At 37.6% G+C, this 24,241-nt stretch overlaps 1 protein-coding gene across 1 annotated transcript in view; it reads right to left on the bottom strand.

Moving 5' to 3' along the window:
• MEIOB (meiosis specific with OB-fold) overlaps positions 1-920 on the bottom strand; it is a 45,762-nt gene extending 44,842 nt beyond the window's left edge. The window contains exon 1 of the mRNA XM_027863250.1: positions 858-920. The gene's annotated coding sequence lies outside the window, so the exon portion shown is untranslated. The remainder of the gene's footprint in view (positions 1-857) is intronic.
• Positions 921-24,241: the final 23,321 nt, after the last annotated feature.

Genomic DNA, 24,241 nt, shown 5'->3' with positions numbered 1-24,241 from the left:
GTGGCCTCTGAGCCCACACTGGCCATCAGCTGCTGGAGAGGATTTCTAACCCAGGTCCCCAGACTTCGAAACTCCTGCTCTTTTCACACCCCGAGGCCCCAGAACTCTGCTCCCCCTCCCCCATCCCTCCCTGCTCGTGCCTCCTTTTCTTCTCTTTAAACTTAGCATGCTTCAGTCCGTGTGTTGTGGTCAATACCAAGGGTCTCGGCCCAAATCTTATTTATCTTTGTCTCTCAGGGAAGAGCTAGCACAGCGCACTGCACGCAGTAGGCATTTAACAAATGAATGGGTGAACGGAGTCCCATAGCTTCCTACAAAATTTTCCAGGGTCCATGGAGTCATATTTATTGATAAATTTAAATGAATAGAGTCCTGCTGTTAAACACCCCGTCGTGTCATCGTCAGTCACTGAGGGCAAAGACAAGGCTACCCGCCCAGGGCCTGCTCCTCTCTCCCTTCCGACTGAAAAAGGCCTTCTCTAAGGAGGGTGGCCCTAAGCTGAGGACCCCGCCCTCGCTCGTCCCCTCCCCAGTAACTTCGCCTCCTTCGAGGTAAGTTCGCACCCACCCCTGCCAGCTTGGGCCTCCTGTTCCGGGCCGGGCAGATGGGGCAGGGGGAGCTAGTGTGGAGAAAAGGCAGCAGTGGCAGTGGCGGCGGCACTGGCAGTGGCGGCAGCGGCGGCGGCGGCAGCAGCAATTGCTTCCCGCCTTCTCCGAGGCTCGTGCCCAGCATACGCCCCGCGTGCCACTTCCCGCGTCCTGAGCCTCGCGAGACTTTGAGCCCTCTTCCTCCCCCACCCCCACAACCTGCGCGCCTGTGCGCATGTGTGTTGGCGCTTTCCGCGCCTCGCTACGTACCTAAATTGAGGTCTTCAGGGGTTTGGTGGGAACCACTCTTAGTCACCTCATTTCTGCTCTCCAGTTGTTTGAGAGGTCGGGCTGGGTAGCACTGAATCTTTTGGCCACCATTTATTTCTGTGAGGAGGAAGCCCCAAGGAATCAGGGCAGATGGGGGCGGGAGGGGAGGGAGAGTCGTGACCAAAGTCTCCACCGTCCGCCCCTGATTCACCTCAGGGAAATAAAACCTCAGCGAAGTTCAGGGAAGGGTTCCCCTCCCCCCACAAAGTGCGCCTCAAGAAGGGAATCAGAGGCAGCAGGAGGGGAGGGAGGGGAGAGAATGGGAATGCCAGCTCACTGAATTCCTGGCTGGGGTGACCTCAGACCTTGAGCAGCAACTTGAGAGAATGTGGAAAGATTTTAGATTGAATTCTTGAGTTAGTCAAAACTTTCAAGTGGAAGCTACTTTTTAAAAAATAAAAAAAGAAGGAAAAGAATAAACGAACCTAGAAGGGCAGTAGCACACTCAGTGGCTGCAGGGGCAGATCTGAACCATTTCACAGGTTTTAGGCCCAGGAAGTATGTCAATGTTGTACCACAAAGAATTTTCTACTAGGCATTGGGTTTGAATAAATCGTTATCTGTAAGATTCATAAGACCTTTTGTGGTGATGCAGTGAATAGAAGGTTGGATTTGAAATCAGGAACAGCAGAGTTCAAAGGCTGTCTCAGACACAAGCTGGGTGACCCTCACTCAGCCTTAGTTTTCTCATCGATAAAAATAGGATTATAATAAAGCCGACCTCATAGGGTTGTTGTGGAGATCAAAAGGATAACATGTAAAGTGCTTTTTGCAAACCTTAAAGTGCTGTATAAATACTAGCTATTGCGTTTAATCAACACAAATATTGGTGAATTCGCTATTATAAAGTCTATGGTATTCACTGCTATTAAGAGAGGGTCTCTGTTCTATGGTGCTCTCAAATGTAGAAGTTGGTTGTGATCATTTAGGTCACTCCCCTTCTAGCTATATGGAAACAATGGAAATTAGGTATTTATAGTGGAAGTAAATTCAAGATATTTAACTACTGTGTGCTTCAGTAGGGGCTTCTTTTAGCTTGCTTTTCAATTTAATTCATCAATAAGCATTTATTGATGTGCTATGACTATCTTCTAGGTCCTGGAAATACTATCAAAACAACCCCAAAACAGTTCTTGCTATCAAAGAGTTTACCTTCTATCAACCAGAAATTATCTGTGCATATTTTAATGTATTTAATATCTGACTTTAAATCATGTAAAATGGAAAAAAAAATTGTCATTCAATGTCTTTAATGATACCAATTGACAATATTTTGGCTACATTATATTTACTATATTAAAATATATTTTAATACTATATTAATAATCAGGGGGCAGAGAACTTATGTTCTTTAACGAGTCAGATCTACTACATATGTCACCAACTGAATACATGAGGGCACCTAGGTGGCACAGTGGATAGTGTGCCAGGCTTGTAGTCAGGAAGACTTATCTTCCTGAATTCAAATATTCCTCAGATAGTAGGTGTGCGACCTTGGGCAAGTCACTTAACCCTGTTTGCCTCAGTTCCTCATCTGTAAAATGAGCTAGAGAAGGAAATGGCAAACCATTGCACTATCTTTGTCAATAAAACCCCAAATGATGTCATAAAGAATTGGACACAGCTGAAATTGAATACATATGAAACTAGTTTAAAGTTATTGACAATACCTTTAAAAAATCAGCCCTGATATTATAAAACCAGACTTCGATACAGTATCGCAAAAGATTTGCCAGGGACAAGTTTTGTCTAATAATATTATCAGAATATAGGCTTTAAAATAGCAGTTTTTAATTTTGTACAATGGGATCAATTAAGTTTATTGTTAAAAATGGCATTAAAATTTTTCTCTTAATTTATATTTAAATTCATGGGAAGCATATTTTAAGAAGGAATAACAGTTAAATATTTATTTTATTATTTTTTTCATATTCATTGCAGTAAATTAATTTTCGCTGAAAACTGCTTCTGAAATTAAACAGGCATAATCAGTCTTACCAGCTCACAACAGGCTTTTTACAAAAATCATTATGCTTCAATGCACATTATTTGATTCCTTAGAATAGCTTAAAAGAGTAAAATTGTTTTATTATAATAATGAAGTAGGACCCCTTGATGTGTAAAGAACTCATTTCTTTTTTTTTGTAACAATACTATGAAATTGTTTTTTTTTCTTAACAGTAGAATTGACTTGCAATATAGTTTGCTCGTACATGAACAGAAATAAGGAGGAGAAATATCTATCTCTTTCGACTTGATAAAGAAGTTAAGGGTGACTGAACAAAGGTCAGGGTTGAAATAGCTTCCATGTATGGCTAAAGAAATGGTATCAGGCTATATCTGTCACTTCTCTGAAACATGCCAGCTGCCAGATAATCAACACAAGAGCATGTGCATCTCCAATCATAAAGGCAATATGGAAAAATCTATGGAAATACACTGTGCATGTACTGATAATAATGGATATATATAAAACTTGAGGCAATTATTTATAATGAATTATGACAACCTTTTCTATGTTAACAATTATAAACATCTTTTTTCTAAAAGTTAATTCTACAGTTATATCTGTTCCCTTCTGGATCTCAAATGTCAAGATATTTTAGATTAATTCCTACTACATAACTCCAGCTCCTGACAATGTAAGTGTATTAAGTACTATATCATTTGATAAAAACAATAAAAATACAAATGAGTTGTAGATAATGTTTATGCAAAAGTTCCTATTAAGAAAAAACAATATAACTAAAGTGTAAGTGGTAGTGGTAACTTTCTGAGTGGAGTGTGAGGACCCAAGATGGGAAGCTAAAACATCTGTATGTGGAGCACTATTCAAGGGAATAAGGTGAAACAATTTAGGAAAAAGAAACAGCTAAAAGAAGAAAGAGGCTACTTTAGAGGAAGTCAGAAAATATGAGAAAGTTTAGAACAGAAGAAAATAAATGGCTTAAAACATAACTAGGAAAGGCTGAAAAAAGGAACAGCTTTAGGTGCCAACCAGGAGCATGTGTACTATGAAAAGAATGAGTTTTTGGGACAAAATCTAGGGAAACTGAAGAGTCAGGGTATGGGTAACTACAAGGAAAATATGTTCAACATAGAGCAGAGGGATGGTTCCGCCACCTAGACAGCGAAGGCTTTGCTTCCTTAGTGACCAAGGAAACAGGAAAATAATTAGCATTGGACTGGGAATAGAAGTGTGACGTAGGGCCAGCTAAGTGGCACGATGGATAGAGCTCTGGGCCTGGCTGCAGGAAGATCTGAGTTCAAATCAAATTAGACAATAGCTGTGTGACTTTGGGCAAGTCACTTAACCTTTATTTGACTTAGTTTTGTCCATTGCAAAATGGGCACTTACCTCCTAGGGTTGCTATGAGGATCAAACGAGGTAATATTTATAAAATGCTTACCACAGTGCCTAGCACATAGTAGGTGCTTGATAAATGCTTGTTTCCTTCCATCCTAGATAGTGCAGACAACAGAAGCTTTTTGTGTTTTAACCTATGACAAGCTAAGGTGTATAATGAGACCATACTTGAAATTTCTTACTTGTGTACAGTTGTACTGAAATAAAGTAATTTTTATGTTAAAGATATCTGACTATACGCATATTATACTAAAAAAGATACTGTGGGGGAGTGGTACTTTAGAAGTAAGAGGAAAAGTTATGAATCCAAGGGCATAATGTTTGGAGGGACCCTTTCTTTTTATTTTCTTGAATGGTGGCAGTAAAACTGGGCAGGAAGATCCATCATTTAGAGACTGTCCTGGTTAGAATTAATCATAACCTCTGTTAAAGATGTAGAGGGTATCGTCTGGATGCCCTCATTTCCCTCTCCTGTTTGGAGAAATCAATATTGTCACCATTGGTTAGACTAATTCACAGCTTCACCAAAAACATATTAGTGTACTTGTCTTTCCACAATCCCTCCAACATTGACTGTTCCCATTTTTTGTCTGCCAATTTGTAGGGTGTGAAATAAAACCTCAGAGTTGTTTTAATTTATCTTACTATTAGCAATTTGGAGGATATTTTCAAATATATCTCTATTGGCTTATCTCTTTGTTAACTCTCAAAGTATTCAAAGGTAATCTAACAGGCATATTCTGAATCATAATTGGAAATCACCAAAAAGTGAAAAATTCTCTCCTTGACTCTGATTTCTTGTACCCCTAAATTCATAAGACCAGAAACCCACTGTTAATGATCATGGAATTCATTATCAATATCAAATAGCATAGAAAAATGTAAATAGACATTTATAAAAATGCATAGCCAGGCTATCAGCCCTGTACTAATCACTCTCTCTTCCTTTCCCTATCTTTTTGGTAAACCAGTTCAGCTCTACATTGTCCTCTTCTTTTGACTCTCTTTCCTTATTATCATATCACCTCTTATGTGTTGGTGAGCCTCAGCCTTGAATAACTCCCAACATCCTTTGCCTTTGCTCCTACACACAAGCTGCTGAATGAACATAGAGAAAATAATGCAACTGTTCTGACTGGATCCACTATGAATTTACGTTACATAACCACAATTGAGCCCTCATTGCTAACTAGGAACTCCTCCTACACCTTCCTTATCAACTCACTATTCCACTCACCACAGCAACTCTTTCAAACCTTTTCAACCTTCAAACTTCCTATGGCTCCTCCTCCCCCACTCACTCAGTTGAGAAACTTGCCTCATATTTCAATGAAAAAAACTGAGGACATTCATTGATTACTCCCTCTTCTCCCCTTCTCCTCATCTTATATCACTCAGATGCCTTCTGTCACTATTGCCTCCTTCACTCTAGTCTCATAGGATAACCTAACTCCTTGCTAAGGTAAGCCCATCTACCTGCACATTCCATCCTATCTCCTTCAGCTGATTGTCCCTTCTATCATCTCCACTCTATCACTTATCTTCAATATTTCTGTGTACTGGCTCCTTCCCTACTGTTTACAAACATTCTCATGTTTTCCCCAACCTCAGAAAACCCTCCCTTGATCCTTCCATTTCTGCTTTCAGCCAGTATTTCTTTTGCCATTTGTGACTGAACTCTTTTCTACAATAGGTATTTCCACTTCCTTTTCTCTCATCCTTCTTAATTCTCTGTAGTCTGGTTTCTGAACTCATTATTCAACTGAAACTGCTTTTTTCCAAAGTTACCAATAATCTCTCCATTGCCAAATCCAATGGCCTATTCTCAGCCCTCATCTTTATTGACCTTTCTACAGTCTTTGACACTGTTGATCACCCTCTTCTTAGTACTCTTTTCTCTCTAGTTTTTTGAATCAACTCTGTTTCCTGGTTCTCCTACTTGACTGCTCCATCTCAGTCTTCTTTGCTGGATCTCCATCCAGAACATGCCCACTAACCATGGATATCACACAGAGCTCTGTCCTGGGCCTTATTCTTTTCTCCCTTTATACTGCTTCCTTTGGTGATCAAGGCCACTCCCATAGATTTAATTGTCATCCATATGCTAATGATTCTCAGATCTACTTATCTAGTCCTAACTTATCTCATCTCCTAACTTCCAGACTTGTATCTCCAGCTGCCTTTCAGACATCTCAAATTGTATGTTCAGTAAATATTCTAAACTCAACATATCCAAAATGGAACTCATTATTTTTCCTCTTAAATTTTCCCCATTTCTAAAATACCCTATTACTGTCAAAGCCACCACTACCCTCTCAGTAACCCAGGCTTGCAACCTAGGTATCATCCTCAACTCCTCACTCTCTCTCATTCCCCCTACCCCATATCCAGTCTGTTGTCAAAGCCTGTTGATTTGCAACATCCCTCAAATACACCTCCATTTCTCCTCTGATACTGTTACCACTCTGGTGAAGGCCCTCATCACCCCACTCCTGGACTACAGCGATAGCTGGCTGGTTAGTTGGCCTGCCACAAGTCTCCCACCTCTCCAATCCATCATCTATTAAGCTACCAAAGTGATTTTTCTAAAGCACAGGCTCCTGACCCTGTCACACACACACACTATCCTCCCACCCTCCCTCTCGCCTCAATAAATTCTTTTCTTGTTCAGTCACTCAGTCTTGTTCAACTCTTTCGGACACCCCAGACTATAGCACGCCAGGCCCTTCTATACTCCAGGTCCTAGAATACTATGGTTCATGAGGTCACAAAGAGTCATGGTTCCCTATTACCTCCAGGATCAAATGCAAAATCCTCTGGTGTTCAAGGCCCTTCCTTCATAATCCCCCCCCTTCGCCTTTTCAACTTATACCCCCCTTCACCTCCACTCTACATACTCTTATAGATCTGGTGACACTGGCCTCCTTGCTGTTCTTTGAACAAGGCACTTCATCTCTCGGCTCTGCACATTTTCTCTGACTGTCCCTCATGCCTGAAATGCTCTCTCTCATCTCATCTCCTGGCTTCCCTGGCTTCCTTCAATTCCAAGCTAAAATGCCACCTTTTACAGAAAGCCTTTTTTGACTCCCTTAATTGTAGTGTTTTCCCTCTGTTGATTATTTCCTATTTAGCCTATATAAAGCTTGTTTGTATATATTTATTTGCATATTGTCTCTCCCATTAAATGGTGTGCTCCTTGAAAGCATAGACTGGCTTTTGCCTAATGCTTAGCATAGGGCCTATAATAGAGTAGGTATTTAATAAATGCTTATTTAAGGGCAGCTTGGTAGTACACTGGATAGAGCACTGGTCCTAGAGTCAGGAGGGCCTGAATTCAAATCTGATCTTACACACTTACTAGCTGTGTGACCCTGGGCCAGTCACTTAACCCCAATTGCCTCAAAAACAAAAAAAATACTTATTGACTGGCTAACTAGCTATTATTTTTTGATTATTTAACAAAAGGAAAACACAAATCTGTATGAAGAAACAAACTTTTTCCTGGAATGGCAATTAAGTAGAAATTTATCTTATACCTCTTTGCAAAACAGATAAGTAACATTCTTTATCTATTTTCAACTATACAAAGGATTTTTACAAATGATGGCATTCAAATGGACAAGTTGTATGACAAACCTTTATAAAAGCAAATATATTAGTGTGTCTTTGGGTTGTAATTGAAGCTACTATCCTCTCTGTTTTTCATGTTCTCTATCTCATGTGAGAAAATTCATTGTTCTTGAACACTGAACTGTGTCTGCCATGCTAGGTAAAGACTCTGATTTTGTCAAAACTATGAATCATCTTTGCAACTTGTAATCATTTACTAATTTGCATCTGGAACATCAAGCTCTGCTTATGCAACTATCTTCTCACTTGTCAAATCCAGGTGCTAAGCCACATCAAAAGAGCAAAATGGCAGGTCAATGAACTTTAAAATATTTTTATTATAAACTTAATAACCATCAATAAAGATAAAACCAAATAAACATATAAAACAAGGAGCAAAATTTTATATAAAACCTTTGGTATTTAACAAGGTAGAACCAAACAAATTAACAGACAGAAAAGAAACAAGAAATGTGTGTTACCTGTATCTAGTTCAAGCCAGCCTGAGATTCTACTACCTTTGACCTTGGTTTTTGTTTTTTTTGTTTTTTTTATTTTTTTAGTTGTTAATGTGTATACATTTCTGGTTCTTCTGATTTCACTTTCCATTACTTAATATAGTTCTAAGCATATTTATTTGTGTAACTGGGGAGCATAGAATATGCTCAGAGCTTCCCTGCCTGCATGCATTTGGTCATGTCTTTTTAGCTTAGCACTTGAGCGCTTTGGGGATGATGAAGCTTCTAGCTGCTTTTGGCTGGCTCTATATGATGCAGGGCTGGAGGGCCTAAGTACTTAGGGGATGACAAAACAATCCCCTTATTGGCCCTTAAGCCAATGATTAAGTAGGCAATAAGGGGATTGTCTTGACTTGGATGTTTCTTTGCAAAAGCCATGAGTATTAGGTCTTCTCACTATTCCTCCAATATGCTTGCCTCTTGCTCTCCCTCTCTTTCTTTCTCTCTCTCTCTCCCTTTCTCCCTCCCTCCCTTCTGTGAGATGTTGCCTGTTCTTCCCTTCTTCCTCTCCTTCCACCTTTTGGAAGGGTTATACACTTTATCAATAAAAATTCACATGTATATAGTGTTTTGAGGTTTGCGAAGCCCTTTCCTCACAACGACCCTGTAAAGTAGGTAGTACAAATTTTATTATCCCTGTTTTATAGTTGAGCAAATGAAGGCTCTGAGAAATTGTGATTGGCCCATGATCACAAAGCTAGAAAGTAAGTATCTGAGGTAGGATTTGAACTCGGGTCTCCAGAGTTGAAGTCTAGAGATCTACCACTCAGGTTTTATTGACTAGGGCTTTATATGTTATTCAGTTCCTCTGTCTTATATTAATAACTATATAAGCTTCTTTAATTTGGACTTTCCGTTTATAAAAGATAAGAGCCTCACTTTGGGATTATTCTATTCAGAGCTCCTTTTCCTTTTCTGTTCCCTCTTCCTTTTTTTTCTCCCTTTGTTTTTCTAAAATATTCTTCTGAAAAGTTTGTGGTTTAGCTAATACAGTACTCAGAAGGGTCTCACATTGCTAGTAATTGGTTTATCTTGATCAGAGAAGTGTGAATTGTTTTAAGCACTTATATTTTTTGGCTGAGAGGCTTGGCTGTTAGACTTCCTTGAAATGAATGCCTTTTTCTGCAGACTTTTCAGACTCCTTTTCAACTGTATATCTCTGGCCTTGAAACTTTTGCTGGCTAGATAATTCTGGATTCATGACCTATGTTTCTTACTTTTGCATGTTATATTCCAAATCGTCTGATCATCCTTTGTCCTCCTTGGGGACCATCTAATGTGACCCTGATTAATTTCCTTGGTAAGAGATTTCTATTTCTTGGCATCTTAAAATATATTTTCATTATATTACAGTTGTAATTTAATTATAATGTATCTAGAAATTTTGAATCTGGCATACTTTCTATTTCATAGATTATAGATTAGAGCTAGAAGTAATCGTAGAGGCTATCTAGTCCAATCCCCTAATCTTATAGATGAGGAAACTCGAGTCCAAAGAGGTGAAATGATTTGTCCAAGGCAACATAGAGTAAGTGGAAGAGCTGATATTCAAACGCTGGTCCTCTTAACTTCAAATCCAGCATACTTATCTGTATATCATGCTGCATCCCTCTATGGCTATTTGTTTTTGCTAATTTGGGGAAGCTTTCTCTAACGGTTTCCTGGGATATCATGTTTAGATGCTTCTATTTTTCAATTTTTCTGGATATCAGCAATTGTGGTGGTTTTGAATTGTGATCTTCTAGGATCATTTGATTCTAAATGTTTTCCTATTCCTTGGACAATTCAGTGATTTTCTGTGACTATTTCCTCCAGTTAATCTGCAGTGGTTATAATTCTGTATTCTATTGTATGAAGTCTATAGTTAATTAAGTCTATTGTTTTCTATTATCATAATTACATTGGTCATTTTCTTCATTATTTCTTTCTGATCTTTTAAAGTATCTTTTCATTCTGGTTTGAATTTATCCCATTTCTCACTTTCTTCAGTCCTCTTTTTTGTTTTGTTTTGTAATTTTTCTTACTAGTGCTAATTTTTGTTTAATTGCTTTGAGTGTATTATTTGTTCATTTGATGAGACGTCTTCTTTTTTCATCTCTGTAGCTTCTGGTACTTTAGCGATTCACTTACCCCATGGCATTTTATTTTATTTATTTTACTCATATTCTTTGTTGGTTGTTATAACTTTCTTGTATGGTTGTCTAGTTGTTTTTCTTCTCTTTAATGTTTCTATTTATTGGTTTTTTAGGGGGTAAGGAACCTTACTCTCTTCCTCCATCTCATTCTACCATATTGACTAGAAAAGCAAGGACAATAAACTTTTAACAGTTTACATTTATAAGTAAGATTTTAGTATGTCACCAGTCCAGAAACCATTTGTGAAGTAAAGAGAAGGTTTCATGTATTATTATTATTATGTATCAATATGCATATTGTGGGCAGCCACTAAATAGATGTGTACCCTTTCCATTGTACTTGAAACTTAACAATTATTCAATGTAAAAAAAAAACCCAACAACTGAAAATACACCAACTTAGTGACCAGATATAAGAGAGTAATAGTTCTGAATCAAGTTTGACTAAATCAGGAAAACTTGCGAAAAGTGGATCATGAGGAGAAATTTGTAGTCCAATTCTTCAGTTCTAGCTTGTTAAATTTGGATTCTAGAGTAATTGAGGACAGGATGTCCTGAGTGCCCCAGTTCTTATTGCTGAGATGAGGAGAGGAAGAGGACAAGTCATTGATAAGAAGTATCAAGTCTTGGTTCTGACAGTACTTCTCAGCATGGTCTGTTGTTATAAACATAGCTCAGTGATGTGCCAAATGATATACCTATATCTCTACTGAAACACTATCTTGACATTCTCTTCTGGGCAAGTTGTTTCTACCACTCAGCCAGATCTACTCTGCTTGCTACAAACCTATAGTGGTGATTTCTGCCCTTTAGCAAAGATGACCAGTTTTTACTGGTACTAGTTTGAGGTTTATGGAGTTGGGGCCCAAGACTATAAAAAAGACTTCTAAGAGTTCTGTGAGGGTAAGAAATTCTTATCCTTGTAGTACATTCAGGGAGTGGTAGAGCTTATAGATATATGGCTAGACTGCCTAGAGGAGGTCTTCTTCACTAGAAATGAAGTTCTTATCAGAATGGCAGTCCAGCACATACTAACCCTCAATATCCTCAAGGCTTGGGGGCTTAGGAACTAACATCTCTAGGGTCAAGGCAGGTTCTTCTCCTGGTCTGATATACTTTAACTTTGTAAAACAGATCCTTTACTTTCCATAATCATTCTACCAACATAGATACTGTGGTAGGGCTGGTACTCCCTAGGAAGCTAGAGAAGCCTAAAGACAACATTAGTGTTAATCAAGTTGCAGCTGTGTGCCTCAGGCATGTCATTTAACTTCTCTCAGCTTCACTTCCCTCATCTGTAAAATGAGGAAGTTGGATTAACTGACCTTTAAAATCCCTTCTAGGTCTAAATCTATGATTTCATCATTCTAAGTTGTTGTTTTTTTTTTTAAATAACTAGAGGTTGATCTCAACATCCTTCATACAACAAGTAGTCTCTGGGGACCTTCTACCATAAGGTGGCATTTGTATTTCTCTAAAGTTAGAGTCACCATTAGCTATCAAGGAATATAGTGCCTTCTTCTAATTCTATTTGTATGGTCCATGTGCTTACAATGCTGATGTTGTATGGCAAACTGTTGCCATTGACCTTTGCTGAGTCTTATTTGTGATGATACTTTACATTTACATAGAATGGCTTTCACTCTCTTGAAATAAGTAGTAAGAATTTTTTTTCCTAATTCTTTTTACTGTTAGGCCTAAGGACATCCACACCAGTAGGATTCTCTTAATTTTTAGTCAGTTCCACAGAGCCTTCCTTTTTAGCAGGAGGAGTTGCCATTGCTCTGAGGACTATTGATTGCTATCTCCATCAAATTAACCCTGTGTGTCCTCTGAAACCATCAGTTTTTCCTCACTTTAATACCCATCTTCCTTTACCTATTTTGAGGGTTCTTTGAAGGAAAAAAGTTATATTCATTATTCTGGGTAGACATTTTCCTTATGGAGGTGATTTGAAGTTTGACCTTCTCTTGTCCTGGGTGAACCTTGCACCTCTTAGGGTCCCTGGCTCTGTGGATGCCAGGTCCATGGTCTGCTCTGTGGATGAATCCCCACCCTGTCTCTGTGAAATGAGGTGCCATCTTGAAGCCTCGTTGTTGATGGTCATAATTCTCTTTGACCGGCTGTTGTCTGCAGGTAGATCACTTGGAAGCACTCTTTGTTGACCCACTTTCTAGCCTACAGATAGAGGCCCAGCTTATCTTTGCTTTCTTGCAGGTTTCTTTTGTTCTTTCCTGTGTACTTTTTACTTTGTTTTTCCCCCTCTCCCCCCTCAAAAGGCTACAATTAAGCGTGGAGATATAGATAGATATAGATATAAGTATGTGTGTTTGTGTATATGTATGTATGTATGTATATGTATATGTGTAATACATATACATAGATATCTATAAACACACACATATACACTCATACACATATATGTAAGACCATACTATGTTTATTTCCACTTGTCATCTGTTTCTCTGAAGGTGGATAGCATCTTCTTTCATAAGTCCAACTCTTTCCATGTTTTTCTAAATCAACCAGCTCATCATTTCCTACACCACAGCAATATTCCAACCCAATCCCATTCTATCTGAGAGATTGTCTATGAAAGTTTTTTCTCCCAATTTTCTGCATTCCTTCTATTCTTGGCTGTATAGGTTTTATTTATACAAGAAAATTTTAATTTAAAATAATCAAAATTATCCATTTTACACTTCAACAGTGCTCTTACCTTATAATAAGGTTTAAGGTCTGATACTGCTATATCTGCTTCCTTTACATTTTTCCCCCCTGGTTTCTTTGAAGTTCCTGACCTTTTGTTCTTCTAAATGAACATTGTTTTTATTTTTTCTAACTCAGTAATTTGAGATGGCATTACATAAATAGATTAGTTAGGTAAAAGTGTATTTTTTAATATTGGCTTTAAATTATTTAGATCTAACTTTATTGTATAAAAATATATGATGTTTATATTCATATAGTTACTATGTCTCTTTTGGCAGGTATATTCTCAGGTATTTTATATTGTCTAGTTATTTTAAAACAATATTGAATAACGTGGCTGACACATAGTATAGTTTCCCTGTTTTTCTCTTTTGATTAAATCTATCTTACCTTTAACTTTGTCTGAAATCATGATTACTACCCCTGCTTTTAAAAAAAATAATAATAAATTCTACTCCTGACTTTTATTTTATGTTTGTGTGTATCTTTCATTTTGATAGCATTTCTTGGAAGCAATATATTGTTGAATTCAAATTTTTAATCTATCAGTTTCCATTTCATGGGTAAATTCATCCCATTCACATTCTAAGCCATAATTACTTGTGTATTTTTCTCCTTTCTATTTTTCCTTACTATCTTTCTCACCCTATTCTTGTCCCTCCTCACTCCTCTGCTTTACTCCTACCCGTTTTCTTGCCTTCTGATTGCTTAACCTACCCACCCTTCCAAGAATCCCTCCTTTATCCTCTTCCCCCACCATATCCCCTTGCCCTCTTATTTCTTTCTGAATATAGAAGACTTTTATACCCTTCTAGATATATAAGTTGTTCCCTTCTCTAACCCATTCCTGATGAGAGCAAGGTTTCAGTACTACCTGCCCTCCCCTAGTTTCTTCTGTATCAATTTTTCTTTTTTGCCTCATTTGCATGAGATAATTGCTTCTTTTTATCTCTCCCTAGTATTATTTTTTTTAAGAGTCACCCCATCATACTCAGCTCAGCCCAAGCCTTTCTTCAAACTACCCAAATAAAAATGACAGTCATGATAGAACTGATAATATTTTCATATATAAAAAGTAAACAATTTGACCTTATTGAGTCCCTTATAATTGGTCCTTAATTCAGAATTATAATCAACTTTTCTGAGTAAGTTATCTTTGTTAATCACCCCAGTTCTTTTGCTTTACCAAATATAGTATTCCTGGACCTATGGTACTTCAATGTAGTTGCTGCCAGGTCTTGTGCAGTCCTTACTATAGCTCTACAATATTTAAATTGTGTTTTTTTTTCTTATTGCTTCCAATATTTTCTCTTTCACCTGGGAGCTTTGAAACTTGGCTAAAATATTCCTTTTTTTCTCCTGGGATCTCTTTTGGGTAGTAATCAGTGAATTTTTTTTTTTATATTTCTGCTTTGCCTTCTTGTTCTAGAACTTCAAGGAAATTTTCCTTAATAATTTCTTGTAATATTATATCTAGATTCTTTTTTTAGTCATAATTTTCAGACAGTCCAACTATTCTTATATTGTTTCTCCTCAATCTGTTCTTCAGATCAGTTGTTTTTCTGATGAGATGTTTCATATTCTCTATTTTTTCATTCTTTTGATTTTGTTTTATTAATTCTTTGTGTCTTAGAACATCCTTAGCTTCCTTTTGCCCAGTTCTGGTTTTCAAGGAATTATTTTCTTCTTTAAGTTTTTGGTTCTCTATTTCAAGTTGGTTGACTTTTCAAAATTTTCTTGATTTTCTTGGATTACTCTTATTTTTTTTCCCTAATTTTTCCTTGATATCTCTTATTTGATTTTAAAGTACTTTTTAAGTTCTAAGAAATCTTTTTTGCTTGGGATCATTTGATGTTTCTCACTGAAAAAAAGTGGAGCTCCATTATCTTTTTCTGAATATGAACCCTGATATTCTCTATCCCCATAGTAGCTATCTATGATTGGGTTCTCCTTTGCTTGCTCATTTTTATTTTTTGTTTTATTTTATTTTTTGCAGTTATTAGTGTGATCAAGTTCTAGTCCCAAGGTATGGAGAGTAATGCTCCAAGCCTCAAATTCTTCTTACTATTATTTTCTGAGGTCTGCGAGTGGGGCTCAAGCTTGGGTTCTCCTCTCCATGGCTAGAGCCCCTGGTCATGCTGTCCTACATTTGCAGGATAAGCTCCCAAGATCTTAGTTCCTGTGGTCCCTGTGGGGGCTGCAAACTACAGCTGTCCTCACTTCCTTGGAACTGAAACCAAGGACCTGTTCTCCTGCAAGTGCCCATAACCACCAGGGTCCCTGCCCTGCTACTGCACTCACTAAGTATGTGCCAGCTCCTTCTCCTGCAGCCACCTCCTGGGACACATCTGATCAGCACAGCTGTGCTTGTCGTCCCTCAACAGTGGAAGGTCCTTCAGTCTTCTCCTCAGCTGTCAGACCCCACACTATCTGGGAGATGAAAATTTCTAAGGCCGAGGCTGCCTTCCTACCCCAGCTGCTCCCAGGGCTTGTTGTTTGTTGATTCCACAGTTGTTCTGGAGGTGTTTACACTTCACTCAGGCTGAACCTCTGTCCCTGGAGGTCAGGTCTTTCTTGAAGTCTTCTTAGGTTGTCTTAGGAGAACAACTGCTTTACCCTGACTTTTGTTTATTTCTGCTGCTCTACATTTCTTCTGAGGCAAAGTTCTGTCTTTTTCTGTGGAGGAAATTTGGAGGGCCAATAGTTTTCTGACCTACTCTACCATCTTCCCAGAATCCTCCCAAGAAATGAAAATTAAAACAACTCTGGGGTACCATGTCACACTCATCAGATTGCCTACATGGCAGAAAAGGTAAATGACAAATTCTGGAGGGGATATGGAAAAATAGGTACACTAATGCACTGTTAGTAGAGTTGTGAACTGGTCCAACTATTCTAGAGAACAATTTGGATGATGCCCAAAGGACTATAAAACTTGCATGCTCATTAACTCAGCAATACTGCTACTAGGTCTGTACCCCAAAGAGGTCGAAGAAAAAAAACCCGTATGTACAAAAATATTCATAGCAGCTCTTTTTTGTTGTGGCAAAAAATTAGAAATTGAGGGCATGTCCATCAGTCAGAGAATGGTTGAACAAGTTGCGGTATATGATTGTGATGTGCTGTAAGAAATGATGAGGTGGATAGTTTCAGAGAAACATGGTAAAACCTATATGAACTGATATAAAGTGAAGTAAGCAGAATCAGAACATTGTATACAGTAACAGAAATATTATAATGATAATCAGCTGTGAAAGACTTTGCTATTCTGATTAATATAATGATCCATGACAGTTCCAAAGTACTCATGATAAAAAATGCTATTCATCTCCAGAGAGAAAACTGATGAACAATGAGTCTATTTTTTTTCATTTTCTTTAATTTTCTCTCTCTCTCTCTCTCTCTCTCTCTCTCTCTCTCACAGCTAATATGGAAATAAGTTTTGTATTGGAGAGGGGAGAGAGGGAGGGAGAGAGAGAATTTGGAACTAAAAATAAGCATTTTTAAAAATAATTTTTAAAATGAGGGACAAAAAGTAAACTAAATTTGTTTTTCTATAACTTTCACACATTGCTCCTGGTTCTGCCCTCTGGGTCCAAAGAAAACAAGTTTCATCCCTTCATATAACTGCTCTTCAAATCCTTAAAGATTGCTAGCATTTCCCTTTTAAGTCTTCTCTTCTCCAGGCTAATATGTTCAGTTTCTTCAAACAATCCTTATTTGAAATGTACTTAAGGCCTTTCACCAGTGGTGTCAAACTCAAATAAAAAAAGGGCTGCTTAACCATACATAAGTATCCCTGTGGGCCACATATTGACTTTTTAAACCACATATTCACATTACCTCTATTATATTTATTTTGTTAAATATTTTCCAATTATAGTTTAATCTGATTCCTGCAATAAAGCCCACAATGTGTTTGACACCTCTGCCCTTCACTATCCTAGTGTGGTTCTTTGGACACTCTCCAGCTTATCAATGTCCTTTTAAAACTGGGGCTCTCAGAACTAAACACAATACTCCAAATGACGTCTGACAATGGCAGAGTACAGTGGGACTATCACTTCCCTGTTCCTGGAAATTATACCTCTTTTGCACCCCAAGATCATATTAGCTTTTTTAGTTGCCATATTACATTGCTGACTCATAGTGAGCTTGTAGTCTGCTAAAATCTTCAGATTCTTCAGAACAACTACTATTTATCCATGCCTTCCCAATTTTATACTTTTTCATTTCATTTTATTTTTATTCTGTACTTAATAATGCCAAATAAATGAACATTTTAATATATAGCATGCAAGAGAAGGAGAGGATTGTATATGAAACTGTGAATCTCTATTATGTAGAACTTGCTTTTCTTTTGAAGTATGTAATAAATTCATCATGTAGCTTTCAAAGCTGTCTTCCTTATCTTTTATTCCTTCTGTCTTTCTGTTCTCTTCTAATATTGGAAGGAGAGAAATCCTATCCCTAGTCCTGTCTCTCCTATCTGCCCACCCTATTGAAAATTTAAAAACACAAATTTTGTAACAAATATGACCTGTTGAACAAAGCAAATTCGAACATTGGCCATGCCAAAAATATATATCTAATTCAGCATATTGAGTCTATCACTTCTCTATCAGAAGGTACATCATCATGACTACTCTGGAATCATGTCATTGCATTGTTCTAGGTTCTTATGTTTTTCAAAGTGGTTTCCTTTTATAGTATTGTTATTGTATAAATCCTTTTCCTGGTTCTGCTCATTTCACTCTGAAGTTTATATAAGTCTACCTAGGTGTCTCTAAAACTGTCTTTCATCATTTCTTTATAGTGCAGTATTATTCAATTACATTCATAGGTTGTACCATAATTTATCCAGCCATTCCCTAGTTGATGCCCACCTCACCTACAATCTTATACTTATGAAGTTTATTTTTTGTACCCAAGTGAAGTTCTTTCATTTTTTTCCATATTAGATTTGGCCCAAAACTCTAATTTATCAAGATTCTTTTGGAGTCCCACTCTGTCAACCTCAGGGTGTTTTCTGTTCCTCCTAGCTTTCTATCACATGCAAATTTGATGAGCTTACCTTCTATGCCTTTATTTAAGTCACTCACAAAAATGTTAAATAGCACAGGGCCAAGCACACATCCCAAGGGTATTCTACTAAAGACATCCTGCCATGTTGACATTGAACCATTTACTCTTTGAGTCTGGCCATCCAACCAGTTCTGAATCCATCTCATTCTATTATTATCAAAAAGTAAAATGACCAGAACCAGAAGAACATTGTACAAGTAACAGTAATATTGCATGATGATCAACTGTGAATAGGACTTACCTACTCTCAGCAATACAATAATCTAAGGCAATTCTGAAGGACTCATGGTAAAAAATGCTATCTACCTACAGAGAAAGAACTGATAGAGTTTGAATACAGATCAAAGTACACTTTTTAAAACTTTATTTGTTTGTTTGTTTGTTGTTGGGTTTTGTTTTGTTTTGTTTTGGAATATATTTTCTTTCACAATATAACTAATATGAAATATGTTTTACATGACTGCACATGTATTATTCAGTCTTTTCAGTCATGTTTGACTCTTCATGACTCCATTTGGGGTTTTCTTGGCAAAGATGCTGGCATAGTTTGCCATTTCCTTCTTCCAGCTCATTTTCATTTATTTATTCTTTAATTTATTTTGCTAGGCAATGAGGTTAAGTGACTTGCCCAGGGTCACACAACTAGTAAGTGTCACATGTCTGAGGCTGGATTTGAACTCAAATCCTCCTGACTCCAGAGCCAGTGAGCTATCCACTGCACCACCTTGCTGCCCCTTCCAGCTCATTTTATGGATGAGGAAACAGAAAAAAAAAAGAGAGTTAAATGACTTGCCCAAGGTCACACTGTTAGTGTCTAAGGCCAGATTTGAACTCAGGAAGATGAGTCTTCCTGACTTCAGGCCCAATGCTCTATCTTCTGCACCACCTAGCTTCCCATGTATTTAACCTATATCAAACTGCTTACCTTCTCAATGAGTGGGGATGGGATGGAGGGGAGAGAATTTGGAACTCAAAATTTTTTTAAAAGAATACTTAAAAATTTTAAATGTAATTGGAAAAAATATTTAAAGTGAAAAAGAGATGCTATAAATATTTTTGTACATATAGGTCCTTTTCATTTTTCTCTGATCTCTTTGGGATACAGATCTAGTATTGCTGGGTCAAAAGGTAGGCACAGTTTTATAAACCTTTGGGCATAGTTCCAAATTATTCTCCAGAATGGTTGGACCAGTTCACCACTCCACTAGCAGTTCATTAGTGTGCGTATTTTTCCCACATCCCCTCCAGCATTTGTCATTTCTGATAGGTTTAAGATGGTACCACAGAGTCATTTTAATTTGCATTTCTCTAATCAATAGTGATTTAGAGCATTTTTCATGTGACTATACATATCTTTGATTTTTTTCATCTGAAAGTTCCCTGTTCATATCCTTTGATCATTTATCAATTGGGGAATAATTCATTTTTATAAATTTACCTTAGTTCTCTATTTATTTGAGAAATGAGGCTGTTATCAGAGAAACTTGGTGTAAAATTTTTTTTATGTTACTTTATTGTCTATGGTACCTTTTAGCAAAATGTAGTTTACCTGGATAATTTCTTTTAATTTGGTCTGATTTTGCTTTTGCTTTATCTGAGATAATGATTGCTACCCCTGACTTTTTTTTTTAACTTCAGCTGAAGTATATTAGATTCTGCTCCAGTCCTTTATTTTAACTCTGTGTATGTCCTTCTGTTTCAAGTGTGTAAAGCACATCGTTGGATTCTGGTTTCTAATCCATTCTGCTGTCTTCCTTTTTATGGGTTAGCTCATCACATTTCACATTCACAACCATGGTTACTGTGTATTTCCTTCCATCCTATTTTCTTCTGTTTATCCTTCTCTCTCTCTTTTTATCCTGTCCCTCCTCAGAAATCTGTTTTGCTTTTGACCACTGCCTCCTTTAACGCACTTTCTTTTTTATCATTCCACCCATTCCCATATCTCTTATCCCTTTCCTTTCCTATTTCCCTATTGGGTAAGGTGAATTTCTATATACAGCTGAGTGTGTGTGTGTGTGTGTTTGTGTGTGTGTGTGTGTGTGCATGTATGTGTATCCTTCCCCCTTTGAACCAATTCTGATAAGAGTGAGGTTCAAATATTGCCTGCTATCCTCTCCCCTCCCCCACTATGTTCCCCTCCATTGTAAGAGAAAATTTGCCATTCTACCTCTCCCTTCCCCTTCTCTCAGTGCATCCTTTTTTCTTGCCCCTTCATTTTTTTTTGATCATTCCAACATAATTGACTCACACCTATAGCCTCTGCTTATGTAAACTTTTTTTTAACTGCCCCTAATAATAATGAAGTTTTTAGGAGTTACATGTAACATCTTCCCATATAGGAATGTAAACAGATTACTTTTTCACGTTGACCTTTTTATGCTTTTTTTTTCTTAGGCAATCGGGGTTAAATGACTTGCCCAGGATCACACAGCTAGTAAGTATCAAGTGTTTGGTCTGAGGCCAGATTTGAACTCAGGTCCTCCTGACTTCAGAGCTGGTGCTCTATCCACTGCGCCACCTAGCTGCCCCCTTTTGTATGCTTTTCTTAAGTCTTGTGTTTGAATGTCAAATTTGCCTCTGGTCTTTTCATCAGGAATGCTTGAAAGTCCTCTATTTCATTAAATATCTATTTTTTTTCACTTGAAGGGTTATACTCAGTTTTACTGGGTAGGTTATTCTTGGTGGTAATCCTATTCCCTTTGCCTTCTGGAATGTCATAGTTCAAGCCCATCATTCCCTTAATGTGGAAGCTGCTAAATCTTGTGTGATCCTAACTGTGGCTCCACCATATTTGAATTGTTTCTTTCTAGCTGCTTAAAATATTTTCTTCTTGACCTAGGAGCCCTGGAATTTGGCTATAATATCCCTAAGAGTTTTCATTTTGGGATCTCTTTCAGGAGGTGATTGATGGATTCTTTCCATTTCTATTTTACTTTCTGGATCTAAGATGTCAGGGCAATTTTTCTTGATATTTTCCTAAAATATGATGTCTATGCTTTTTCTTTCATCATGGCTTTCTGGTAGTCCAATAGTTCTTAAATTATCTCTTCTCAATCTATTTTCCAGGTCAGTTGTTTTTCCAATGAGATATTTCACATTTTCTCCTATCTTTTTCATTCTTTTTACTTTGTTTTATTGTTTCTTGATGTCTCATGGAATCATTAGCTTCCCCTTGCCTAATTCTAATTTTTAGGGCATCATTTCCCTCAGTGAGCTTTTTTCTATTTGTCCAATTCTGTTTTTTAAGTTCTTTTCTTCAGTGAATTTTTGCACCTCTTTTACCATTAGGCCAACTCTGTTTTTTAAGGTGTTATTTTCTTCAATATTTTTTGTGCCTCTTTTACCAAGGTGTTAATTCTCTTTTTATAATTTTCTTGCATTACTCTCATTTCTTTTCTTTTCTTTTCTTTTGAGGCAATTGGGGTTAAGCAACTTGCCCAAGGTCATACAGCTAATAAGTGTCTGAGGTCAGATTTGAACTCAGGTCCTCCTGACTCCAAGGCTGGTGCTCTATCCACTGCACCACCTAGCTGCTCCTTCTCATTTCTTGTCCCAATTTTTTCTCTACCATTCTTATCTCTTTCTTTAACTCTTCTAAGAATTCTTGTTGGGCTTAGATCTAATTAGCATCTCTCTTTGAGGCTTTTCTGAAGCTGTTTTCACATTGTTATCTTCTTTTGAGTTTATGTCTTAGTCTTTCCTGACATGTAGTAGCTTTTTATGGTCAAATTATTTATTTGTTGTTTGCTCATTTTTCCAACCCATTTTTTGACCTTGAATTTATGTTAAAGTTGGGTTCTGCTCACCTGAGGATGGGAAGGCACTGTCTGAAATTTCGGACTTTTTTGTGCTGCTGTTTTCAGAGCTAGTTCTAGGTGTCTACAAGTTTTCCATGCTTCTAAGGTGGTGTGATTCTGGGAGAGGTGTGGTCATTGCTTTCCTGGATTGTGCTCTGGTCTTTACCAAGGAAGGGTCCCTAGTCCCCTGCAGCTGCACATACTAGTGTTCCTCTTTGCCCTGGAACTGTGACCTGGGCCCTTGCTTCCTTGTGACTGACAACCTCTCTGCCCTAGAATTGTGACCTAGAACTGCATATGGACAATAGAGTTGCCTATCAGCACCAGCCATACCCAGTATCAGCAAAGGGTCCTCTGTAATTTCTTTCTGACTAGCTGTCTAGCTCCCTCACCATCTCTGGGCTGAAAGCTTCCAAAACTGCTGCTGCTACCACAGCTGCAGCAGCTGTTGCCACAGCCACATGTGCAGGCTCTGGACAGACGTTTATCCCTGTGTCATAGACTTCTCTCGCTGACCTCTTAAGTTTTCTTAGGCCAGAAAAATGCCTTATCTCAACCTTTTGTTGGCTCTTCCACTTCAAAATTTAATTTGAGGTGTTATTTTCAAGTTTTTTGAGGGGAGTGTTAGTAGAGTTCAGCTGGGTGGCTGCCCCTCCTCTACCATCTATGACATTCTTTATCAACAGCTTTGCTAAAATCTTAGTAAACTCTATCTATAGGATTTCTTTCAGCTACTATTTTAGTAATCCTGTCCAAAAATATATATAAGGTTGGCCTGGCATGAACTGTGAAATCATGCTGGCTTTCTGCAGTTACCTCTTCCTTTTCTGTATGGTCACCAATCATCACTTTAATGCTCGCTTCTAGTGTTTTCCTAGAAGTCAAAGTCAAGCTTATAGGCCTATAGTTTAAAGACTATTCTCTTTCATTTTTTTTTGAAAATAAGGTTATTCACTCTTCTCCAATCTTGTGGTACATTTTCCATAATCTTTTAAGTATCATTAACAGCGGCTCAGCAATCTCATATTCCAATTCTTTGAGAAACCAGGGATGTAGTTCATCTGAGACAAATGATTTGAATTTGCCAAGGACAACTAAACGCTCTCTTACTCTCGTTACTTATCTTGGGAATCAATTCCCTGTTAGTTATTTTTGTTCTGTCATGTCTGTTGTAAAAGTTATTCTCCTTTGGAGAGAAAACAGAGTCAAAATAAGAATTAGGAAGGTCTGCTTTATTTCTTTTGTCATTTAAAATCATCCCATTCAACCCAAGCAAAGGCCCTATCTTTGATCTTCCTTTTTTTCCCCCAGTATAGTCTAAAAATAACTTTTTGTTGTCTTTCAGTTACTTCACCAGCCTCATTCTGAACTTTTGCATACCTGACTGACACTATTTTTGTAGGATTGTGTCACACTCACATTCATTTCTGGCTTTGTTTTTATCTTCTGCACATTTCTTTTAAAACCTAAGTTGTTTGATGAGTTCCTTGTGCATCCACATTTATCTCTTCAGATAAATCATATATTTTCTCTCCACTGGAATATTTTCCCTTTGTGTCTTCAGAATTTCATCCTTAAGCATCTCTCATCTCTGCAGGGATAACTTCCTTTGACATATTTTACTACATAGGATCCTACCTGCCTTTCCTTTCTAGTCTTTGAAATATGCTTACCAAAAGTCTAGGGTGCATGTTGCACAATACTCAGATTTCTTCTCCTCTTTCAAGCTCTCCTCTATCAAGGACACAGTGGTCACTCCCTTCTCATTTATCAAGTTTCCAGTATTTCTATTCCAACAAACAGCTCTACCTTGTTGGTGAGAATCAAATACAGAATAAAATTTCTTCCATTCGTCTTACCTTTTGACAGATGAAATTATTGCTAGAAATTATCAACTACTCAACTTTTGATAGAGGGAGAGCTCCAAGAAATATCTGCACAATTCAAGTTCCCTATTACTACCTTTTCATATCTGTGTGCCAGACATGATCTATTTCCCAAAATCCTCTTTCAGCACAAGTGGTGTCAATGACAAAATCACTTGTTTCTCCCTCTTTTAACCTTCACCCAAAACCACTCTGTCATGCTTTCCTCTTCT

The sequence above is a fragment of the Vombatus ursinus genome, unplaced genomic scaffold (genome assembly GCF_900497805.2).
Source record: "Vombatus ursinus unplaced genomic scaffold, bare-nosed wombat genome assembly UNPS02014770.1, whole genome shotgun sequence".
NCBI lineage: Eukaryota > Metazoa > Chordata > Mammalia > Diprotodontia > Vombatidae > Vombatus > Vombatus ursinus.
The sequence above is the reverse complement of the archived record's forward strand: the minus strand, read 5'-3'. Positions and strand labels throughout refer to the sequence as shown.